The following is a 22,453-nucleotide window of genomic DNA, read 5'->3' as shown; positions in this document are numbered from 1 at the left end:
AAAAAAGCTGAAGTTCGGGCGGGTTCGGATTCCGAGGAACCGAACCCGCTCATCTCTAATGATTGTGCATTTAAGTTGTCAGCACACATCTGCTTTGGTTCAAATGCACGGCATATCTTCCTTCAGTCAGCCAACAAAACAGCAATGGAAAAGATTAACATACTGTTGGTAAAGCAGTTGCATCAAATTGATTTTCTGCAATATAGCATGATAATCCATACTTACAGCTCTGGATAGTACCAGCACATTTCTTGCTGGACTTGGTAATGCAAAGAACACAGTAAACAGCTTCACTTTTTTTCAAAAATAAATAATTGACTATTAAAAACCTAACAGTCTTAAATAAGGACATCAGTAAGCACCACTGGCATAATGGATAAGGCACTGTTCTCCTAAGCCAGTGGTTGTGGGTTTAAGTCCCGTCTGAGTTGGAAGTCATTACAGCAAGTGTCTCATCACTAGAGTTAATATTTTATCCTTGCTTCAACTGTAAAACAGTCTTGCAGTGTTTAGCTTGTAAAAAATGACCACAGAAGCTTAAATATGACATTAATTAGGATAACATTGTTGTTGTTGTTTTTTAAACCTTTTCTATCACAGTGGACAGCTTATTCAAGTGCCATCTGGCATGCATGTGCCTTTGTTGCTCATCATTCATCACCAAAAATGATTTTCTTTTTCAATTCTTATGACTGTACTGATTGTATTGAATAAAATCCACATCTAGCATAACCAATTAATGCTGCAAAGTGCTCCAGTGGCGCAATTGGTCAGCGCGCGGTACTTATAAGACAGTATCTGTTGAGCAATGCCGAGGTTGTGAGTTCAAGCCTCACTTGGAGCAGCTTTGTCTAATGTTTTTTTTTCCTTTTTTTATGTCATTAGTCATTGATTATAAACTGCTACCTTAATATTTAATATGATATTACAAAGGATGGAAGAAAGAAAGAAAAAACACAAACATGATTGTGCATTTAAGTTGTCAGCACACATCTGCTTTGGTTCAAATGCACTGCATATCTTCCTTCAGTCAGCCAACAAAACAGCAATGGAAAAGATTAACATACTGTTGGTAAAGCAGTTGCATCAAATTGATTTTCTGCCATATAGCATGATAATCCATACTGACAGCTCTGGATAGTACCAGCACATTTCTTGCTGGACTTGGTAATGCAAAGAACACAGTCAACAGCTTCACTTTTTCCTCAAAAATAAATAATTGACTATTAAAAACCTAACAGTCTTAAATAAGAACATCAGTAAGCACCACTGGCATAATGGATAAGTCACTGCCCTCCTAAGACAGGGGGTCCAAGTTCCATATGGGGTGGAAGTCATTACAGCAAGTGTCTCATCACTAGAATTGATATTTTATCCTTGCTTCGACTGTAAAACAGTCTTGCAGTGTTTAGCTTGCAAAAAATGACCACAGAAGCTAAAAAATGACATTTATTATGATAACATTGTTGTTGTTTTTTTTTAAACATTTTCTATCACCGTGGACATCTTATTTAAGTACCATCTGGCATGCATGTTCCTTTGTTGCTCATCATTCATCACCAAAAATGATTTTCTTTTTCAATTCTTATGACTGTACTGATTGCATTGAATAAAATCCACATCTAGCATAACCAATCAATGTTGCAAAGTGCTCCAGTGGCGCAGTTGGTCAGCACGCGGTACTTATAAGACAGTATCTGTTGAGCAATGTCAAGGTTGTGAGTTCAAGCCTCACCTGGAGCATCTTTGTATACTGTTTTTTTTCCTTTTCTTATGTCATTAGTCATTGATTATAAACTTGTAGCCTTAATATTTAATATGATATTACAAAGGATGGAAGAAAGAAAGAAAACACACAAACATGATTGTGCATTTAAGTTGTCAGCACACATCTGCTTTGATTCAAATGCACTGCATATCTTCCTTCAGTCAGCCAACAAAACAGCAATGGAAAAGAATAACATACTGTTGGTAAAGCAGTTGCATCAAATTGATTTTCTGCAATATAGCATGATAATCCATACTGACAGCTCTGGATAGTACCAGCACATTTCTTGCTGGACTTGGTAATGCAAAGAACACAGTAAACAGCTTAAATTTTTTTTCAAAAATAAATAGTTGACTATTAAAACACTATCAGTCTTAAATAAGGACATCAGTAAGCACCACTGGCATAATGAATAAGGCACTGTTCTCCTAAGCCAGTGGTTGTGGGTTTAAGTCCCGTCTGAGTTGGAAGTCATTACAGAAAGTGTCTCATCACTAGAGTTTATATTTTATCCTTGCTTCAACTGTAAAACAGTCCTGCAGTGTTTAGCTTGTAAAAAATGACCACAGAAGCTAAAATATGACATTAATTATGATAACATTGTTGTTGTTGTTTTTTAAACCTTTTCTATCACAGTGGACAGCTTATTCAAGTGCCATCTGGCATGGATGTTCCTTTGTTGCTCATCATTCATCACCAAAAATTATTTTCTTTTTCAATTCTTATGACTGTACTGATTGTATTGAATAAAATCCACATCTAGCATAACCAATTAACGCTGCAAAGTGCTCCAGTGGCGCAATTGGTCAGCGCGCGGTACTTATAATACAGTATCTGTTGAGCAATGCCGAGGTTGTGAGTTCAAGCCTCACCTTGAGCAGCTTTGTATAATGTTTTTTTTTTCCTTTTCTTATGTCATTAGTCATTGATTATAAACTGCTACCTTAATATTTAATATGATATTACAAAGGATGGAAGAAAGAAAGAAAAAACACAAACATGATTGTGCATTTAAGTTGTCAGCACACATCTGCTTTGGTTCAAATGCACTGCATATCTTCCTTCAGTCAGCCAACAAAACAGCAATGGAAAAGATTAACATACTGTTGGTAAAGCAGTTGCATCAAATTGATTTTCTGCAATATAGCATGATAATCCATACTGACAGCTCTGGATAGCACCAGCACATTTCTTGCTGGACTTGGTAATGCAAAGAACACAGTAAACAGCTTCACATTTTTTCAAAAATAAATAATTGACTATTAAAAACCTATCAGTCTTAAATAAGAACATCAGTAAGCACCACTGGCATAATGGATAAGTCACTGCCCTCCTAAGACAGGGGGTCCAAGTTCCATATGGGGTGGAAGTCATTACAGCAAGTGTCTCATCACTAGAATTGATATTTTATCCTTGCTTCAACTGTAAAACAGTCTTGCAGTGTTTAGCTTGCAAAAAATGACCACAGAAGCTATAAAATGACATTTATTATGATAACGTTGTTGTTGTTTTTTTTAAACATTTTCTATCACCGTGGACATCTTATTTAAGTACCATCTGGCATGCATGTTCCTTTGTTGCTCATCATTCATCACCAAAAATGATTTTCTTTTTCAATTCTTATGACTGTACTGATTGCATTGAATAAAATCCACATCTAGCATAACCAATCAATGTTGCAAAGTGCTCCAGTGGTGCAGTAGGTCAGCACGCGGTACTTATAAGACAGTATCTGTTGAGCAATGCCAAGGTTGTGAGTTCAAGCCTCACCTGGAGCATCTTTGTACACTGTTTTTTTTCCTTTTCTAATGTCATTAGTCATTGATTATAAACTTGTAGCCTTAATATTTAATATGATATTACAAAGGATGGAAGAAAGAAAGAAAACACACAAACATGATTGTGCATTTAAGTTGTCAGCACACATCTGCTTTGATTCAAATGCACTGCATATCTTCCTTCAGTCAGCCAACAAAACAGCAATGGAAAAGAATAACATACTGTTGGTAAAGCAGTTGCATCAAATTGATTTTCTGCAATATAGCATGATAATCCATACTGACAGCTCTGGATAGTACCAGCACATTTCTTGCTGGACTTGGTAATGCAAAGAACACAGTAAACAGCTTAAATTTTTTTTCAAAAATAAATAATTGACTATTAAAACCCTATCAGTCTTAAATAAGGACATCAGTAAGCACCACTGGCATAATGAATAAGGCACTGTTCTCCTAAGCCAGTGGTTGTGGGTTTAAGTCCCGTCTGAGTTGGAAGTCATTACAGAAAGTGTCTCATCACTAGAGTTTATATTTTATCCTTGCTTCAACTGTAAAACAGTCCTGCAGTGTTTAGCTTGTAAAAAATGACCACAGAAGCTAAAATATGACATTAATTATGATAACATTGTTGTTGTTGTTTTTTAAACCTTTTCTATCACAGTGGACAGCTTATTCAAGTGCCATCTGGCATGGATGTTCCTTTGTTGCTCATCATTCATCACCAAAAATTATTTTCTTTTTCAATTCTTATGACTGTACTGATTGTATTGAATAAAATCCACATCTAGCATAACCAATTAACGCTGCAAAGTGCTCCAGTGGCGCAATTGGTCAGCGCGCGGTACTTATAAGACAGTATTTGTTGAGCAATGCCGAGGTTGTGAGTTCAAGCCTCACCTGGAGCATCTTTGTATTCTGTTTTTTTTCCTTTTCTTATGTCATTAGTCATTGATTATAAACTGCTACCTTAATATTTAATATGATATTACAAAGGATGGAAGAAAGAAAGAAAAAACACAAACATGATTGTGCATTTAAGTTGTCAGCACACATCTGCTTTGGTTCAAATGCACTGCATATCTTCCTTCAGTCAGCCAACAAAACAGCAATGGAAAAGATTAACATACTGTTGGTAAAGCAGTTGCATCAAATTGATTTTCTGCAATATAGCATGATAATCCATACTGACAGCTCTGGATAGTACCAGCACATTTCTTGCTGGACTTGGTAATGCAAAGAACACAGTAAACAGCTTCACTTTTTTTTAAAAATAAATAATTGACTATTAAAAACCTAACAGTCTTAAATAAGGACATCAGTGAGCACCACTGGAATAATGGATAAGGCACTGTTCTCCTAAGCCAGTGGTTGTGGGTTTAAGTCCCGTCTGAGTTGGAAGTCATTACAGCAAGTGTCTCATCAGTAGAGTTGATATTTTATCCTTGCTTCAACTGTAAAACAGTCTTGCAGTGTTTAGCTTGTAAAAAGTGACCACAGAAGCTAAAATATGACATTAATTATGATAACATTGTTGCTGTTGTTTTTTAAACCTTTTCTATCACCGTGGACAGCTTATTCAAGTGCCATCTGGCATGCATGTTCCTTTGTTGCTCATCATTCATCACCAAAAATTATTTTCTTTTTCAATTCTTATGACTGTACTGATTGTATTGAATAAAATCCACATCTAGCATAACCAATTAACGCTGCAAAGTGCTCCAGTGGCGCAATTGGTCAGCGCGCGGTACTTATAATAAAGTATCTGTTGAGCAATGCCGAGGTTGTGAGTTCAAGCCTCACCTTGAGCAGCTTTGTATAATGTTTTTTTTTTCCTTTTTTTATGTCATTAGTCATTGATTATAAACTGCTACCTTAATATTTAATATGCTATTACAAAGGATGGAAGAAAGAAAGAAAACACACATACATGATTGTGCATTTAAGTTGTCAGCACACATCTGCTTTGGTTCAAATGCACTGCATATCTTCCTTCAGTCAGCCAACAAAACAGCAATGGAAAAGATTAACATACTGCTGGTAAAGCAGTTGCATCAAATTGATTTTCTGCAATATAGCATGATAATCCATACTGACAGCTCTGGATAGTACCAGCACATTTCTTGCTGGACTTGGTAATGCAAAGAACACAGTAAACAGCTTCACTTTTTTTCAAAAATAAATAATTGACTATTAAAAACCTATCAGTCTTAAATAAGGACATCAGTAAGCACCACTGGCATAATGGATAAGGCACTGTTCTCCTAAGCCAGTGGTTGTGGGTTTAAGTCCCGTCTGAGTTGGAAGTCATTACAGCAAGTGTCTCATCACTAGAGTTGATATTTTATCCTTGCTTCAACTGTAAAACAGTCTTGCAGTGTTTAGCTTGTAAAAAATGACCACAGAAGCTAAAATATGACATTTATTATGATAACATTGTTGTTGTTGTTGTTTTTTAAACCTTTTCTATCACCGTGGACAGCTTATTCAAGTGCCATCTGGCATGCATGTCCCTTTGTTGCTCATCATTCATCACCATAAATGATTTTCTTTTTCAATTCTTATGAATGTACTGATTGTATTGAATAAAATCCACATCTAGCATAACCAATTAATGCTGCAAAGTGCTCCAGTGGCGCAATTGGTCAGCGCGCGAAACTTATAAGACAGTATCTGTTGAGCAATGCCAAGGTTGTGAGGTCAAGCCTCACCTGGAGCATCTTTGTATAATGTTTTTTTTTCCTTTTCTTATGTCATTAGTCATTGATTATAAACTGCTACCTTAATATTTAATATGATATTACAAAGGATGGAAGAAAGAAAGAAAAAACACAAACATGATTGTGCATTTAAGTTGTCAGCACACATCTGCTTTGGTTCAAATGCACTGCATATCTTCCTTCAGTCAGCCAACAAAACAGCAATGGAAAAGATTAACATACTGTTGGTAAAGCAGTTGCATCAAATTGATTTTCTCCAATATAGCATGATAATCCATACTGACAGCTCTGGATAGCACCAGCACATTTCTTGCTGGACTTGGTAATGCAAAGAACACAGTAAACAGCTTCACATTTTTTCAAAAATAAATAATTGACTATTAAAAACCTATCAGTCTTAAATAAGAACATCAGTAAGCACCACTGGCATAATGGATAAGTCACTGCCCTCCTAAGACAGGGGGTCCAAGTTCCATATGGGGTGGAAGTCATTACAGCAAGTGTCTCATCACTAGAATTGATATTTTATCCTTGCTTCAACTGTAAAACAGTCTTGCAGTGTTTAGCTTGCAAAAAATGACCACAGAAGCTAAAAAATGACATTTATTATGATAACATTGTTGTTGTTTTTTTTAAACATTTTCTATCACCGTGGACATCTTATTTAAGTACCATCTGGCATGCATGTTCCTTTGTTGCTCATCATTCATCACCAAAAATGATTTTCTTTTTCAATTCTTATGACTGTACTGATTGCATTGAATAAAATCCACATCTAGCATAACCAATCAATGTTGCAAAGTGCTCCAGTGGTGCAGTAGGTCAGCACGCGGTACTTATAAGACAGTATCTGTTGAGCAATGCCAAGGTTGTGAGTTCAAGCCTCACCTGGAGCATCTTTGTACACTGTTTTTTTTCCTTTTCTAATGTCATTAGTCATTGATTATAAACTTGTAGCCTTAATATTTAATATGATATTACAAAGGATGGAAGAAAGAAAGAAAACACACAAACATGATTGTGCATTTAAGTTGTCAGCACACATCTGCTTTGATTCAAATGCACTGCATATCTTCCTTCAGTCAGCCAACAAAACAGCAATGGAAAAGAATAACATACTGTTGGTAAAGCAGTTGCATCAAATTGATTTTCTGCAATATAGCATGATAATCCATACTGACAGCTCTGGATAGTACCAGCACATTTCTTGCTGGACTTGGTAATGCAAAGAACACAGTAAACAGCTTAAATTTTTTTTCAAAAATAAATAATTGACTATTAAAACCCTATCAGTCTTAAATAAGGACATCAGTAAGCACCACTGGCATAATGAATAAGGCACTGTTCTCCTAAGCCAGTGGTTGTGGGTTTAAGTCCCGTCTGAGTTGGAAGTCATTACAGCAAGTGTCTCATCAGTGGAGTTGATATTTTATCCTTGCTTCAACTGTAAAACAGTCTTGCAGTGTTTAGCTTGTAAAAAATGACCACAGAAGCTAAAATATGACATTTATTATGATAACATTGTTGTTGTTGTTTTTTAAACCTTTTCTATCACCGTGGACAGCTTATTCAAGTGCCATCTGGCATGCATGTTCCTTTGTTGCTCATCATTCATCACCAAAAATGATTTTCTTTTTCAATTCTTATGAATGTACTGATTGTATTGAATAAAATCCACATCTAGCATAACCAATTAATGCTGCAAAGTGCTCCAGTGGAGCAATTGGTCAGCGCGCGAAACTTATAATACAGTATCTGTTGAGCAATGCCAAGCTTGTGAGGTCAAGCCTCACCTGGAGCATCTTTGTATACTATTTTTTTTTCCTTTTCTTATGTCATTAGTCATTGATTATAAACTGCTACCTTAATATTTAATATGATATTACAAAGGATGGAAGAAAGAAAGAAAAAACACAAACATGATTGTGCATTTAAGTTGTCAGCACACATCTGCTTTGGTTCAAATGCACTGCATATCTTCCTTCAGTCAGCCAACAAAACAGCAATGGAAAAGATTAACATACTGTTGGTAAAGCAGTTGCATCAAATTGATTTTCTGCAATATAGCATGATAATCCATACTGACAGCTCTGGATAGTACCAGCACATTTCTTGCTGGACTTGGTAATGCAAAGAACACAGTAAACAGCTTCACTTTTTTCAAAAATAAATAATTGACTATTAAAAACCTATCAGTCTTAAATAAGGACATCAGTAAGCACCACAGGCATAATGGATAAGGCACTGTACTCCTAAGCCAGTGGTTGTGGGTTTAAGTCCCGTCTAAGTTGGAAGTCATTACAGCAAGTGTCTCATCACTAGAGTTGATATTTTATCCTTGCTTCAACTGTAAAACAGTCTTGCAGTGTTTAGCTTGTAAAAAATGACCACAGAAGCTAAAATATGACATTAATTATGATAACATTGTTGTTGTTGTTGTTTTTTAAACCTTTTCTATCACTGTGGACAGCTTATTCAAGTGCCATCTGGCATGCATGTTCCTTTGTTGCTCATCATTCATCACCAAAAATGATTTTCTTTTTCAATTCTTATGAATGTACTGATTGTATTGAATAAAATCCACATCTAGCATAACCAATTAATGCTGCAAAGTGCTCCAGTGGCGCAATTGGTCAGCGCGTGGTACTTATAAGACAGTATTTGTTGAGCAATGCCGAGGTTGTGAGTTCAAGCCTCACCTGGAGCATCTTTGTATTCTGTTTTTTTTCCTTTTCTTATGTCATTAGTCATTGATTATAAACTGCTACCTTAATATTTAATATGATATTACAAAGGATGGAAGAAAGAAAGAAAAAACACAAACATGATTGTGCATTTAAGTTGTCAGCACACATCTGCTTTGGTTCAAATGCACTGCATATCTTCCTTCAGTCAGCCAACAAAACAGCAATGGAAAAGATTAACATACTGTTGGTAAAGCAGTTGCATCAAATTGATTTTCTGCAATATAGCATGATAATCCATACTGACAGCTCTGGATAGTACCAGCACATTTCTTGCTGGACTTGGTAATGCAAAGAACACAGTAAACAGCTTCACTTTTTTTTAAAAATAAATAATTGACTATTAAAAACCTAACAGTCTTAAATAAGGACATCAGTGAGCACCACTGGAATAATGGATAAGGCACTGTTCTCCTAAGCCAGTGGTTGTGGGTTTAAGTCCCGTCTGAGTTGGAAGTCATTACAGCAAGTGTCTCATCAGTAGAGTTGATATTTTATCCTTGCTTCAACTGTAAAACAGTCTTGCAGTGTTTAGCTTGTAAAAAGTGACCACAGAAGCTAAAATATGACATTAATTATGATAACATTGTTGCTGTTGTTTTTTAAACCTTTTCTATCACCGTGGACAGCTTATTCAAGTGCCATCTGGCATGCATGTTCCTTTGTTGCTCATCATTCATCACCAAAAATGATTTTCTTTTTCAATTCTTATGACTGTACTGATTGTATTGAATAAAATCCACATCTAGCATAACTAATTAATGCTGCAAAGTGCTCCAGTGGCGCAATTGGTCAGCGCGCGGTACTTATAAGACAGTATCTGTTGAGCAATGCCGATGTTGTGAGTTCAAGCCTCACTTGGAACAGCTTTGTATAATGTTTTTTTTTCCTTTTTTTATGTCATTAGTCATTGATTATAAACTGCTACCTTAATATTTAATATGATATTACAAAGGATGGAAGAAAGAAAAAACACAAACATGATTGTGCATTTAAGTTGTCAGCACACATCTGCTTTGGTTCAAATGCACTGCATATCTTCCTTCAGTCAGCCAACAAAACAGCAATGGAAAAGATTAACATACTGTTGGTAAAGCAGTTGCATCAAATTGATTTTCTGCAATATAGCATGATAATCCATACTGACAGCTCTGGATAGTACCAGCACATTTCTTGCTGGACTTGGTAATGCAAAGAACACAGTAAACAGCTTCACTTTTTTTCAAAAATAAATAATTGACTATTAAAAACCTATCAGTCTTAAATAATGACATCAGTAAGCACCACTGGCATAATGGATAAGGCACTGTTCTCCTAAGCCAGTGGTTGTGGGTTTAAGTCCCGTCTGAGTTGGAAGTCATTACAGCAAGTGTCTCATCACTAGAGTTGATATTTTATCTTTGCTTTAACTGTAAAACAGTCTTGCAGTGTTTAGCTTGTAAAAAATGACCACATAAGCTAAAATATGACATTTATTATGATAACATTATTGTTGTTGTTGTTTTTTAAACCTTTTCTATCACCGTGGACAGCTTATTCAAGTGCCATCTGGCATGCATGTTCCTTTGTTGCTCATCATTCATCACTGAAAATGATTTTCTTTTTCAATTCTTATGAATGTACTGATTGTATTGAATAAAATCCACATCTAGCATAACCAATTAATGCAGCAAAATGCTCCAGTGGCACAATTGGTAAGCGCACGAAACTTATAAGACAGTATCTGTTGAGCAATGCCGAGGTTGTGAGTTCAAGCCTCACTTGGAGCATCTTTGTGTACTGTTTTTTTTTTCCTTTTCTTATGTCATTAGTCATTGATTATAAACTGCTACCTTAATATTTAATATGATATTACAAAGGATGGAAGAAAGAAAGAAAAAACAAAAACATGATTGTGCATTTAAGTTGTCAGCACACATCTGCTTTGGTTCAAATGCACTGCATATCTTCCTTCAGTCAGCCAACAAAACAGCAATGGAAAAGATTAACATACTGTTGGTAAAGCAGTTGCATCAAATAGATTTTCTGCAATATAGCATGATAATCCATACTGACAGCTCTGGATAGTACCAGCACATTTCTTGCTGGACTTGGTAATGCAAAGAACACAGTAAACAGCTTCACTTTTTTTCAAAAATAAATAATTGACTATTAAAAACCTATCAGTCTTAAATAAGGACATCAGTAAGCACCACTGGCATAATGGATAAGGCACTGTTCTCCTAAGCCAGTGGTTGTGGGTTTAAGTCCCGTCTGAGTTGGAAGTCATTACAGCAAGTGTCTCATCACTAGAGTTGATATTTTATCCTTGCTTCAACTGTAAAACAGTCTTGCAGTGTTTAGCTTGTAAAAAATGACCACAGAAGCTAAAATATGACATTTATTATGATAACATTGTTGTTGTTGTTGTTGTTTTTAAAACCTTTTCTATCACCGTGGACAGCTTATTCAAGTGCCATCTGGCATGCATGTTCCTTTGTTGCTCATCAGTCATCACCAAAAATGATTTTCTTTTTCAATTCTTATGAATGTACTGATTGTATTGAATAAAATCCACATCTAGCATAACCAATTAATGCTGCAAAGTGCTCCAGTGGCGCAATTGGTCAGCGCGTGAAACTTATAATACAGTATCTGTTGAGCAATGCCAAGGTTGTGAGGTCAAGCCTCACCTTGAGTATCTTTGTACACTATTTTTTTTTTCCTTTTCTTATGTCATTAGTCATTGATTATAAACTGCTACCTTAATATTTAATATGATATTACAAAGGATGGAATAAAGAAAAAACACAAACATGATTGTGCATTTAAGTTGTCAGCACACATCTGCTTTGGTTCAAATGCAGTGCATATCTTCCTTCAATCAGCCAACAAAACAGCAATGGAAAAGATTAACATACTGTTGGCAAAGCAGTTGCATCAAATTGATTTTCTGCAATATAGCATGATAATCCATACTGACAGCTCTGGATAGTACCAGCACATTTCTTGCTGGACTTGGTAATGCAAAGAACACAGTAAACAGCTTCACTTTTTTTCAAAAATAAATAATTGACTATTAAAAACCTATCAGTCTTAAATAAGGACATCAGTAAGCACCACTGGCATAATGGATAAGGCACTGTTCTCCTAAGCCAGTGGTTGTGGGTTTAAGTCCCGTCTGAGTTGGAAGTCATTACAGCAAGTGTCTCATCACTAGAGTTGATATTTTATCCTTGCTTCAACTGTAAAACAGTCTTGCAGTGTTTAGCTTGTAAAAAATGACCACAGAAGCTAAAATATGACATTTATTATGATAACATTGTTGTTGTTGTTTTTTAAACCTTTTCTATCACCGTGGACAGCTTATTCAAGTGCCATCTGGCATGCATGTTCCTTTGTTGCTCATCATTCATCACCAAAAATGATTTTCTTTTTCAATTCTTATGAATGTACTGATTGTATTGAATAAAATCCACATCTAGCATAACCAATTAATGCTGCAAAGTGCTCCAGTGGCGCAATTGGTCAGCACGCAAAACTTATAAGACAGTATCTGTTGAGCAATGCCAAGGTTGTGAGGTCAAGCCTCACCTGGAGCATCTTTGTATACTATTTTTTTTTTCCTTTTCTTATGTCATTAGTCATTGATTATAAACTGCTACCTTAATATTTAATATGATATTACAAAGGATGGAAGAAAGAAAGAAAAAACACAAACATGATTGTGCATTTAAGTTGTCAGCACACATCTGCTTTGGTTCAAATGCACTGCATATCTTCCTTCAGTCAGCCAACAAAACAGCAATGGAAAAGATTAACATACTGTTGGTAAAGCAGTTGCATCAAATTGATTTTCTGCAATATAGCATGATAATCCATACTGACAGCTCTGGATAGTACCAGCACATTTCTTGCTGGACTTGGTAATGCAAAGAACACAGTAAACAGCTTCACATTTTTTCAAAAATAAATAATTGACTATTAAAAACCTATCAGTCTTAAATAAGAACATCAGTAAGCACCACTGGCATAATGGATAAGTCACTGCCCTCCTAAGACAGGGGGTCCAAGTTCCATATGGGGTGGAAGTCATTACAGCAAGTGTCTCATCACTAGAATTGATATTTTATCCTTGCTTCAACTGTAAAACAGTCTTGCAGTGTTTAGCTTGCAAAAAATGACCACAGAAGCTATAAAATGACATTTATTATGATAACGTTGTTGTTGTTTTTTTTAAACATTTTCTATCACCGTGGACATCTTATTTAAGTACCATCTGGCATGCATGTTCCTTTGTTGCTCATCATTCATCACCAAAAATGATTTTCTTTTTCAATTCTTATGACTGTACTGATTGCATTGAATAAAATCCACATCTAGCATAACCAATCAATGTTGCAAAGTGCTCCAGTGGTGCAGTAGGTCAGCACGCGGTACTTATAAGACAGTATCTGTTGAGCAATGCCAAGGTTGTGAGTTCAAGCCTCACCTGGAGCATCTTTGTACACTGTTTTTTTTCCTTTTCTAATGTCATTAGTCATTGATTATAAACTTGTAGCCTTAATATTTAATATGATATTACAAAGGATGGAAGAAAGAAAGAAAACACACAAACATGATTGTGCATTTAAGTTGTCAGCACACATCTGCTTTGATTCAAATGCACTGCATATCTTCCTTCAGTCAGCCAACAAAACAGCAATGGAAAAGAATAACATACTGTTGGTAAAGCAGTTGCATCAAATTGATTTTCTGCAATATAGCATGATAATCCATACTGACAGCTCTGGATAGTACCAGCACATTTCTTGCTGGACTTGGTAATGCAAAGAACACAGTAAACAGCTTAAATTTTTTTTCAAAAATAAATAATTGACTATTAAAACCCTATCAGTCTTAAATAAGGACATCAGTAAGCACCACTGGCATAATGAATAAGGCACTGTTCTCCTAAGCCAGTGGTTGTGGGTTTAAGTCCCGTCTGAGTTGGAAGTCATTACAGAAAGTGTCTCATCACTAGAGTTTATATTTTATCCTTGCTTCAACTGTAAAACAGTCCTGCAGTGTTTAGCTTGTAAAAAATGACCACAGAAGCTAAAATATGACATTAATTATGATAACATTGTTGTTGTTGTTTTTTAAACCTTTTCTATCACAGTGGACAGCTTATTCAAGTGCCATCTGGCATGGATGTTCCTTTGTTGCTCATCATTCATCACCAAAAATTATTTTCTTTTTCAATTCTTATGACTGTACTGATTGTATTGAATAAAATCCACATCTAGCATAACCAATTAACGCTGCAAAGTGCTCCAGTGGCGCAATTGGTCAGCGCGGTACTTATAAGACAGTATTTGTTGAGCAATGCCGAGGTTGTGAGTTCAAGCCTCACCTGGAGCATCTTTGTATTCTGTTTTTTTTCCTTTTCTTATGTCATTAGTCATTGATTATAAACTGCTACCTTAATATTTAATATGATATTACAAAGGATGGAAGAAAGAAAGAAAAAACACAAACATGATTGTGCATTTAAGTTGTCAGCACACATCTGCTTTGGTTCAAATGCACTGCATATCTTCCTTCAGTCAGCCAACAAAACAGCAATGGAAAAGATTAACATACTGTTGGTAAAGCAGTTGCATCAAATTGATTTTCTGCAATATAGCATGATAATCCATACTGACAGCTCTGGATAGTACCAGCACATTTCTTGCTGGACTTGGTAATGCAAAGAACACAGTAAACAGCTTCACTTTTTTTTAAAAATAAATAATTGACTATTAAAAACCTAACAGTCTTAAATAAGGACATCAGTGAGCACCACTGGAATAATGGATAAGGCACTGTTCTCCTAAGCCAGTGGTTGTGGGTTTAAGTCCCGTCTGAGTTGGAAGTCATTACAGCAAGTGTCTCATCAGTAGAGTTGATATTTTATCCTTGCTTCAACTGTAAAACAGTCTTGCAGTGTTTAGCTTGTAAAAAGTGACCACAGAAGCTAAAATATGACATTAATTATGATAACATTGTTGCTGTTGTTTTTTAAACCTTTTCTATCACCGTGGACAGCTTATTCAAGTGCCATCTGGCATGCATGTTCCTTTGTTGCTCATCATTCATCACCAAAAATTATTTTCTTTTTCAATTCTTATGACTGTACTGATTGTATTGAATAAAATCCACATCTAGCATAACCAATTAACGCTGCAAAGTGCTCCAGTGGCGCAATTGGTCAGCGCGCGGTACTTATAATAAAGTATCTGTTGAGCAATGCCGAGGTTGTGAGTTCAAGCCTCACCTTGAGCAGCTTTGTATAATGTTTTTTTTTTCCTTTTTTTATGTCATTAGTCATTGATTATAAACTGCTACCTTAATATTTAATATGCTATTACAAAGGATGGAAGAAAGAAAGAAAACACACATACATGATTGTGCATTTAAGTTGTCAGCACACATCTGCTTTGGTTCAAATGCACTGCATATCTTCCTTCAGTCAGCCAACAAAACAGCAATGGAAAAGATTAACATACTGCTGGTAAAGCAGTTGCATCAAATTGATTTTCTGCAATATAGCATGATAATCCATACTGACAGCTCTGGATAGTACCAGCACATTTCTTGCTGGACTTGGTAATGCAAAGAACACAGTAAACAGCTTCACTTTTTTTCAAAAATAAATAATTGACTATTAAAAACCTATCAGTCTTAAATAAGGACATCAGTAAGCACCACTGGCATAATGGATAAGGCACTGTTCTCCTAAGCCAGTGGTTGTGGGTTTAAGTCCCGTCTGAGTTGGAAGTCATTACAGCAAGTGTCTCATCACTAGAGTTGATATTTTATCCTTGCTTCAACTGTAAAACAGTCTTGCAGTGTTTAGCTTGTAAAAAATGACCACAGAAGCTAAAATATGACATTTATTATGATAACATTGTTGTTGTTGTTGTTTTTTAAACCTTTTCTATCACCGTGGACAGCTTATTCAAGTGCCATCTGGCATGCATGTCCCTTTGTTGCTCATCATTCATCACCATAAATGATTTTCTTTTTCAATTCTTATGAATGTACTGATTGTATTGAATAAAATCCACATCTAGCATAACCAATTAATGCTGCAAAGTGCTCCAGTGGCGCAATTGGTCAGCGCGCGAAACTTATAAGACAGTATCTGTTGAGCAATGCCAAGGTTGTGAGGTCAAGCCTCACCTGGAGCATCTTTGTATAATGTTTTTTTTTCCTTTTCTTATGTCATTAGTCATTGATTATAAACTGCTACCTTAATATTTAATATGATATTACAAAGGATGGAAGAAAGAAAGAAAAAACACAAACATGATTGTGCATTTAAGTTGTCAGCACACATCTGCTTTGGTTCAAATGCACTGCATATCTTCCTTCAGTCAGCCAACAAAACAGCAATGGAAAAGATTAACATACTGTTGGTAAAGCAGTTGCATCAAATTGATTTTCTCCAATATAGCATGATAATCCATACTGACAGCTCTGGATAGCACCAGCACATTTCTTGCTGGACTTGGTAATGCAAAGAACACAGTAAACAGCTTCACATTTTTTCAAAAATAAATAATTGACTATTAAAAACCTATCAGTCTTAAATAAGAACATCAGTAAGCACCACTGGCATAATGGATAAGTCACTGCCCTCCTAAGACAGGGGGTCCAAGTTCCATATGGGGTGGAAGTCATTACAGCAAGTGTCTCATCACTAGAATTGATATTTTATCCTTGCTTCAACTGTAAAACAGTCTTGCAGTGTTTAGCTTGCAAAAAATGACCACAGAAGCTAAAAAATGACATTTATTATGATAACATTGTTGTTGTTTTTTTTAAACATTTTCTATCACCGTGGACATCTTATTTAAGTACCATCTGGCATGCATGTTCCTTTGTTGCTCATCATTCATCACCAAAAATGATTTTCTTTTTCAATTCTTATGACTGTACTGATTGCATTGAATAAAATCCACATCTAGCATAACCAATCAATGTTGCAAAGTGCTCCAGTGGTGCAGTAGGTCAGCACGCGGTACTTATAAGACAGTATCTGTTGAGCAATGCCAAGGTTGTGAGTTCAAGCCTCACCTGGAGCATCTTTGTACACTGTTTTTTTTCCTTTTCTAATGTCATTAGTCATTGATTATAAACTTGTAGCCTTAATATTTAATATGATATTACAAAGGATGGAAGAAAGAAAGAAAACACACAAACATGATTGTGCATTTAAGTTGTCAGCACACATCTGCTTTGATTCAAATGCACTGCATATCTTCCTTCAGTCAGCCAACAAAACAGCAATGGAAAAGAATAACATACTGTTGGTAAAGCAGTTGCATCAAATTGATTTTCTGCAATATAGCATGATAATCCATACTGACAGCTCTGGATAGTACCAGCACATTTCTTGCTGGACTTGGTAATGCAAAGAACACAGTAAACAGCTTAAATTTTTTTTCAAAAATAAATAATTGACTATTAAAACCCTATCAGTCTTAAATAAGGACATCAGTAAGCACCACTGGCATAATGAATAAGGCACTGTTCTCCTAAGCCAGTGGTTGTGGGTTTAAGTCCCGTCTGAGTTGGAAGTCATTACAGCAAGTGTCTCATCAGTGGAGTTGATATTTTATCCTTGCTTCAACTGTAAAACAGTCTTGCAGTGTTTAGCTTGTAAAAAATGACCACAGAAGCTAAAATATGACATTTATTATGATAACATTGTTGTTGTTGTTTTTTAAACCTTTTCTATCACCGTGGACAGCTTATTCAAGTGCCATCTGGCATGCATGTTCCTTTGTTGCTCATCATTCATCACCAAAAATGATTTTCTTTTTCAATTCTTATGAATGTACTGATTGTATTGAATAAAATCCACATCTAGCATAACCAATTAATGCTGCAAAGTGCTCCAGTGGAGCAATTGGTCAGCGCGCGAAACTTATAATACAGTATCTGTTGAGCAATGCCAAGCTTGTGAGGTCAAGCCTCACCTGGAGCATCTTTGTATACTATTTTTTTTTCCTTTTCTTATGTCATTAGTCATTGATTATAAACTGCTACCTTAATATTTAATATGATATTACAAAGGATGGAAGAAAGAAAGAAAAAACACAAACATGATTGTGCATTTAAGTTGTCAGCACACATCTGCTTTGGTTCAAATGCACTGCATATCTTCCTTCAGTCAGCCAACAAAACAGCAATGGAAAAGATTAACATACTGTTGGTAAAGCAGTTGCATCAAATTGATTTTCTGCAATATAGCATGATAATCCATACTGACAGCTCTGGATAGTACCAGCACATTTCTTGCTGGACTTGGTAATGCAAAGAACACAGTAAACAGCTTCACTTTTTTCAAAAATAAATAATTGACTATTAAAAACCTATCAGTCTTAAATAAGGACATCAGTAAGCACCACAGGCATAATGGATAAGGCACTGTACTCCTAAGCCAGTGGTTGTGGGTTTAAGTCCCGTCTAAGTTGGAAGTCATTACAGCAAGTGTCTCATCACTAGAGTTGATATTTTATCCTTGCTTCAACTGTAAAACAGTCTTGCAGTGTTTAGCTTGTAAAAAATGACCACAGAAGCTAAAATATGACATTAATTATGATAACATTGTTGTTGTTGTTGTTTTTTAAACCTTTTCTATCACTGTGGACAGCTTATTCAAGTGCCATCTGGCATGCATGTTCCTTTGTTGCTCATCATTCATCACCAAAAATGATTTTCTTTTTCAATTCTTATGAATGTACTGATTGTATTGAATAAAATCCACATCTAGCATAACCAATTAATGCTGCAAAGTGCTCCAGTGGCGCAATTGGTCAGCGCGTGGTACTTATAAGACAGTATTTGTTGAGCAATGCCGAGGTTGTGAGTTCAAGCCTCACCTGGAGCATCTTTGTATTCTGTTTTTTTTCCTTTTCTTATGTCATTAGTCATTGATTATAAACTGCTACCTTAATATTTAATATGATATTACAAAGGATGGAAGAAAGAAAGAAAAAACACAAACATGATTGTGCATTTAAGTTGTCAGCACACATCTGCTTTGGTTCAAATGCACTGCATATCTTCCTTCAGTCAGCCAACAAAACAGCAATGGAAAAGATTAACATACTGTTGGTAAAGCAGTTGCATCAAATTGATTTTCTGCAATATAGCATGATAATCCATACTGACAGCTCTGGATAGTACCAGCACATTTCTTGCTGGACTTGGTAATGCAAAGAACACAGTAAACAGCTTCACTTTTTTTTAAAAATAAATAATTGACTATTAAAAACCTAACAGTCTTAAATAAGGACATCAGTGAGCACCACTGGAATAATGGATAAGGCACTGTTCTCCTAAGCCAGTGGTTGTGGGTTTAAGTCCCGTCTGAGTTGGAAGTCATTACAGCAAGTGTCTCATCAGTAGAGTTGATATTTTATCCTTGCTTCAACTGTAAAACAGTCTTGCAGTGTTTAGCTTGTAAAAAGTGACCACAGAAGCTAAAATATGACATTAATTATGATAACATTGTTGCTGTTGTTTTTTAAACCTTTTCTATCACCGTGGACAGCTTATTCAAGTGCCATCTGGCATGCATGTTCCTTTGTTGCTCATCATTCATCACCAAAAATGATTTTCTTTTTCAATTCTTATGACTGTACTGATTGTATTGAATAAAATCCACATCTAGCATAACTAATTAATGCTGCAAAGTGCTCCAGTGGCGCAATTGGTCAGCGCGCGGTACTTATAAGACAGTATCTGTTGAGCAATGCCGATGTTGTGAGTTCAAGCCTCACTTGGAACAGCTTTGTATAATGTTTTTTTTTCCTTTTTTTATGTCATTAGTCATTGATTATAAACTGCTACCTTAATATTTAATATGATATTACAAAGGATGGAAGAAAGAAAAAACACAAACATGATTGTGCATTTAAGTTGTCAGCACACATCTGCTTTGGTTCAAATGCACTGCATATCTTCCTTCAGTCAGCCAACAAAACAGCAATGGAAAAGATTAACATACTGTTGGTAAAGCAGTTGCATCAAATTGATTTTCTGCAATATAGCATGATAATCCATACTGACAGCTCTGGATAGTACCAGCACATTTCTTGCTGGACTTGGTAATGCAAAGAACACAGTAAACAGCTTCACTTTTTTTCAAAAATAAATAATTGACTATTAAAAACCTATCAGTCTTAAATAATGACATCAGTAAGCACCACTGGCATAATGGATAAGGCACTGTTCTCCTAAGCCAGTGGTTGTGGGTTTAAGTCCCGTCTGAGTTGGAAGTCATTACAGCAAGTGTCTCATCACTAGAGTTGATATTTTATCTTTGCTTTAACTGTAAAACAGTCTTGCAGTGTTTAGCTTGTAAAAAATGACCACATAAGCTAAAATATGACATTTATTATGATAACATTGTTGTTGTTGTTGTTTTTTAAACCTTTTCTATCACCGTGGACAGCTTATTCAAGTGCCATCTGGCATGCATGTTCCTTTGTTGCTCATCATTCATCACTGAAAATGATTTTCTTTTTCAATTCTTATGAATGTACTGATTGTATTGAATAAAATCCACATCTAGCATAACCAATTAATGCAGCAAAATGCTCCAGTGGCACAATTGGTAAGCGCACGAAACTTATAAGACAGTATCTGTTGAGCAATGCCGAGGTTGTGAGTTCAAGCCTCACTTGGAGCATCTTTGTGTACTGTTTTTTTTTTCCTTTTCTTATGTCATTAGTCATTGATTATAAACTGCTACCTTAATATTTAATATGATATTACAAAGGATGGAAGAAAGAAAGAAAAAACAAAAACATGATTGTGCATTTAAGTTGTCAGCACACATCTGCTTTGGTTCAAATGCACTGCATATCTTCCTTCAGTCAGCCAACAAAACAGCAATGGAAAAGATTAACATACTGTTGGTAAAGCAGTTGCATCAAATAGATTTTCTGCAATATAGCATGATAATCCATACTGACAGCTCTGGATAGTACCAGCACATTTCTTGCTGGACTTGGTAATGCAAAGAACACAGTAAACAGCTTCACTTTTTTTCAAAAATAAATAATTGACTATTAAAAACCTATCAGTCTTAAATAAGGACATCAGTAAGCACCACTGGCATAATGGATAAGGCACTGTTCTCCTAAGCCAGTGGTTGTGGGTTTAAGTCCCGTCTGAGTTGGAAGTCATTACAGCAAGTGTCTCATCACTAGAGTTGATATTTTATCCTTGCTTCAACTGTAAAACAGTCTTGCAGTGTTTAGCTTGTAAAAAATGACCACAGAAGCTAAAATATGACATTTATTATGATAACATTGTTGTTGTTGTTGTTGTTTTTAAAACCTTTTCTATCACCGTGGACAGCTTATTCAAGTGCCATCTGGCATGCATGTTCCTTTGTTGCTCATCAGTCATCACCAAAAATGATTTTCTTTTTCAATTCTTATGAATGTACTGATTGTATTGAATAAAATCCACATCTAGCATAACCAATTAATGCTGCAAAGTGCTCCAGTGGCGCAATTGGTCAGCGCGTGAAACTTATAATACAGTATCTGTTGAGCAATGCCAAGGTTGTGAGGTCAAGCCTCACCTTGAGTATCTTTGTACACTATTTTTTTTTTCCTTTTCTTATGTCATTAGTCATTGATTATAAACTGCTACCTTAATATTTAATATGATATTACAAAGGATGGAATAAAGAAAAAACACAAACATGATTGTGCATTTAAGTTGTCAGCACACATCTGCTTTGGTTCAAATGCAGTGCATATCTTCCTTCAATCAGCCAACAAAACAGCAATGGAAAAGATTAACATACTGTTGGCAAAGCAGTTGCATCAAATTGATTTTCTGCAATATAGCATGATAATCCATACTGACAGCTCTGGATAGTACCAGCACATTTCTTGCTGGACTTGGTAATGCAAAGAACACAGTAAACAGCTTCACTTTTTTTCAAAAATAAATAATTGACTATTAAAAACCTATCAGTCTTAAATAAGGACATCAGTAAGCACCACTGGCATAATGGATAAGGCACTGTTCTCCTAAGCCAGTGGTTGTGGGTTTAAGTCCCGTCTGAGTTGGAAGTCATTACAGCAAGTGTCTCATCACTAGAGTTGATATTTTATCCTTGCTTCAACTGTAAAACAGTCTTGCAGTGTTTAGCTTGTAAAAAATGACCACAGAAGCTAAAATATGACATTTATTATGATAACATTGTTGTTGTTGTTTTTTAAACCTTTTCTATCACCGTGGACAGCTTATTCAAGTGCCATCTGGCATGCATGTTCCTTTGTTGCTCATCATTCATCACCAAAAATGATTTTCTTTTTCAATTCTTATGAATGTACTGATTGTATTGAATAAAATCCACATCTAGCATAACCAATTAATGCTGCAAAGTGCTCCAGTGGCGCAATTGGT

General features: G+C 35.6%; 7 non-coding genes across 7 annotated transcripts; all 7 read left to right on the top strand.

Moving 5' to 3' along the window:
- The first annotated feature begins 751 nt into the window (after nt 1-751).
- Nucleotides 752-844, top strand: TRNAI-UAU (transfer RNA isoleucine (anticodon UAU)). The gene is given in 2 exon segments: nt 752-789; nt 809-844. It is a non-coding gene; the product is annotated as a tRNA-Ile (tRNA).
- Nucleotides 845-2,555: 1,711 nt separating this feature from the next.
- Nucleotides 2,556-2,648, top strand: TRNAI-UAU (transfer RNA isoleucine (anticodon UAU)). The gene is given in 2 exon segments: nt 2,556-2,593; nt 2,613-2,648. It is a non-coding gene; the product is annotated as a tRNA-Ile (tRNA).
- Nucleotides 2,649-4,358: 1,710 nt separating this feature from the next.
- On the top strand, nt 4,359-4,451 carry TRNAI-UAU (transfer RNA isoleucine (anticodon UAU)). Its single transcript is given in 2 exon segments — nt 4,359-4,396; nt 4,416-4,451. It is a non-coding gene; the product is annotated as a tRNA-Ile (tRNA).
- Nucleotides 4,452-5,261: 810 nt separating this feature from the next.
- On the top strand, nt 5,262-5,354 carry TRNAI-UAU (transfer RNA isoleucine (anticodon UAU)). Its single transcript is given in 2 exon segments — nt 5,262-5,299; nt 5,319-5,354. It is a non-coding gene; the product is annotated as a tRNA-Ile (tRNA).
- Nucleotides 5,355-8,877: 3,523 nt separating this feature from the next.
- TRNAI-UAU (transfer RNA isoleucine (anticodon UAU)) lies at nt 8,878-8,970 on the top strand. Its single transcript is given in 2 exon segments — nt 8,878-8,915; nt 8,935-8,970. It is a non-coding gene; the product is annotated as a tRNA-Ile (tRNA).
- Nucleotides 8,971-15,199: 6,229 nt separating this feature from the next.
- Nucleotides 15,200-15,292, top strand: TRNAI-UAU (transfer RNA isoleucine (anticodon UAU)). The gene is given in 2 exon segments: nt 15,200-15,237; nt 15,257-15,292. It is a non-coding gene; the product is annotated as a tRNA-Ile (tRNA).
- A 3,523-nt stretch (nt 15,293-18,815) lies between these two features.
- TRNAI-UAU (transfer RNA isoleucine (anticodon UAU)) lies at nt 18,816-18,908 on the top strand. Its single transcript is given in 2 exon segments — nt 18,816-18,853; nt 18,873-18,908. It is a non-coding gene; the product is annotated as a tRNA-Ile (tRNA).
- Nucleotides 18,909-22,453: the final 3,545 nt, after the last annotated feature.

The sequence above is a fragment of the Pseudophryne corroboree genome, unplaced genomic scaffold, assembly GCF_028390025.1.
Source record: "Pseudophryne corroboree isolate aPseCor3 unplaced genomic scaffold, aPseCor3.hap2 scaffold_2107, whole genome shotgun sequence".
Lineage (NCBI taxonomy): Eukaryota > Metazoa > Chordata > Amphibia > Anura > Myobatrachidae > Pseudophryne > Pseudophryne corroboree.
This window is presented reverse-complemented; position numbering and strand designations above follow the sequence as displayed.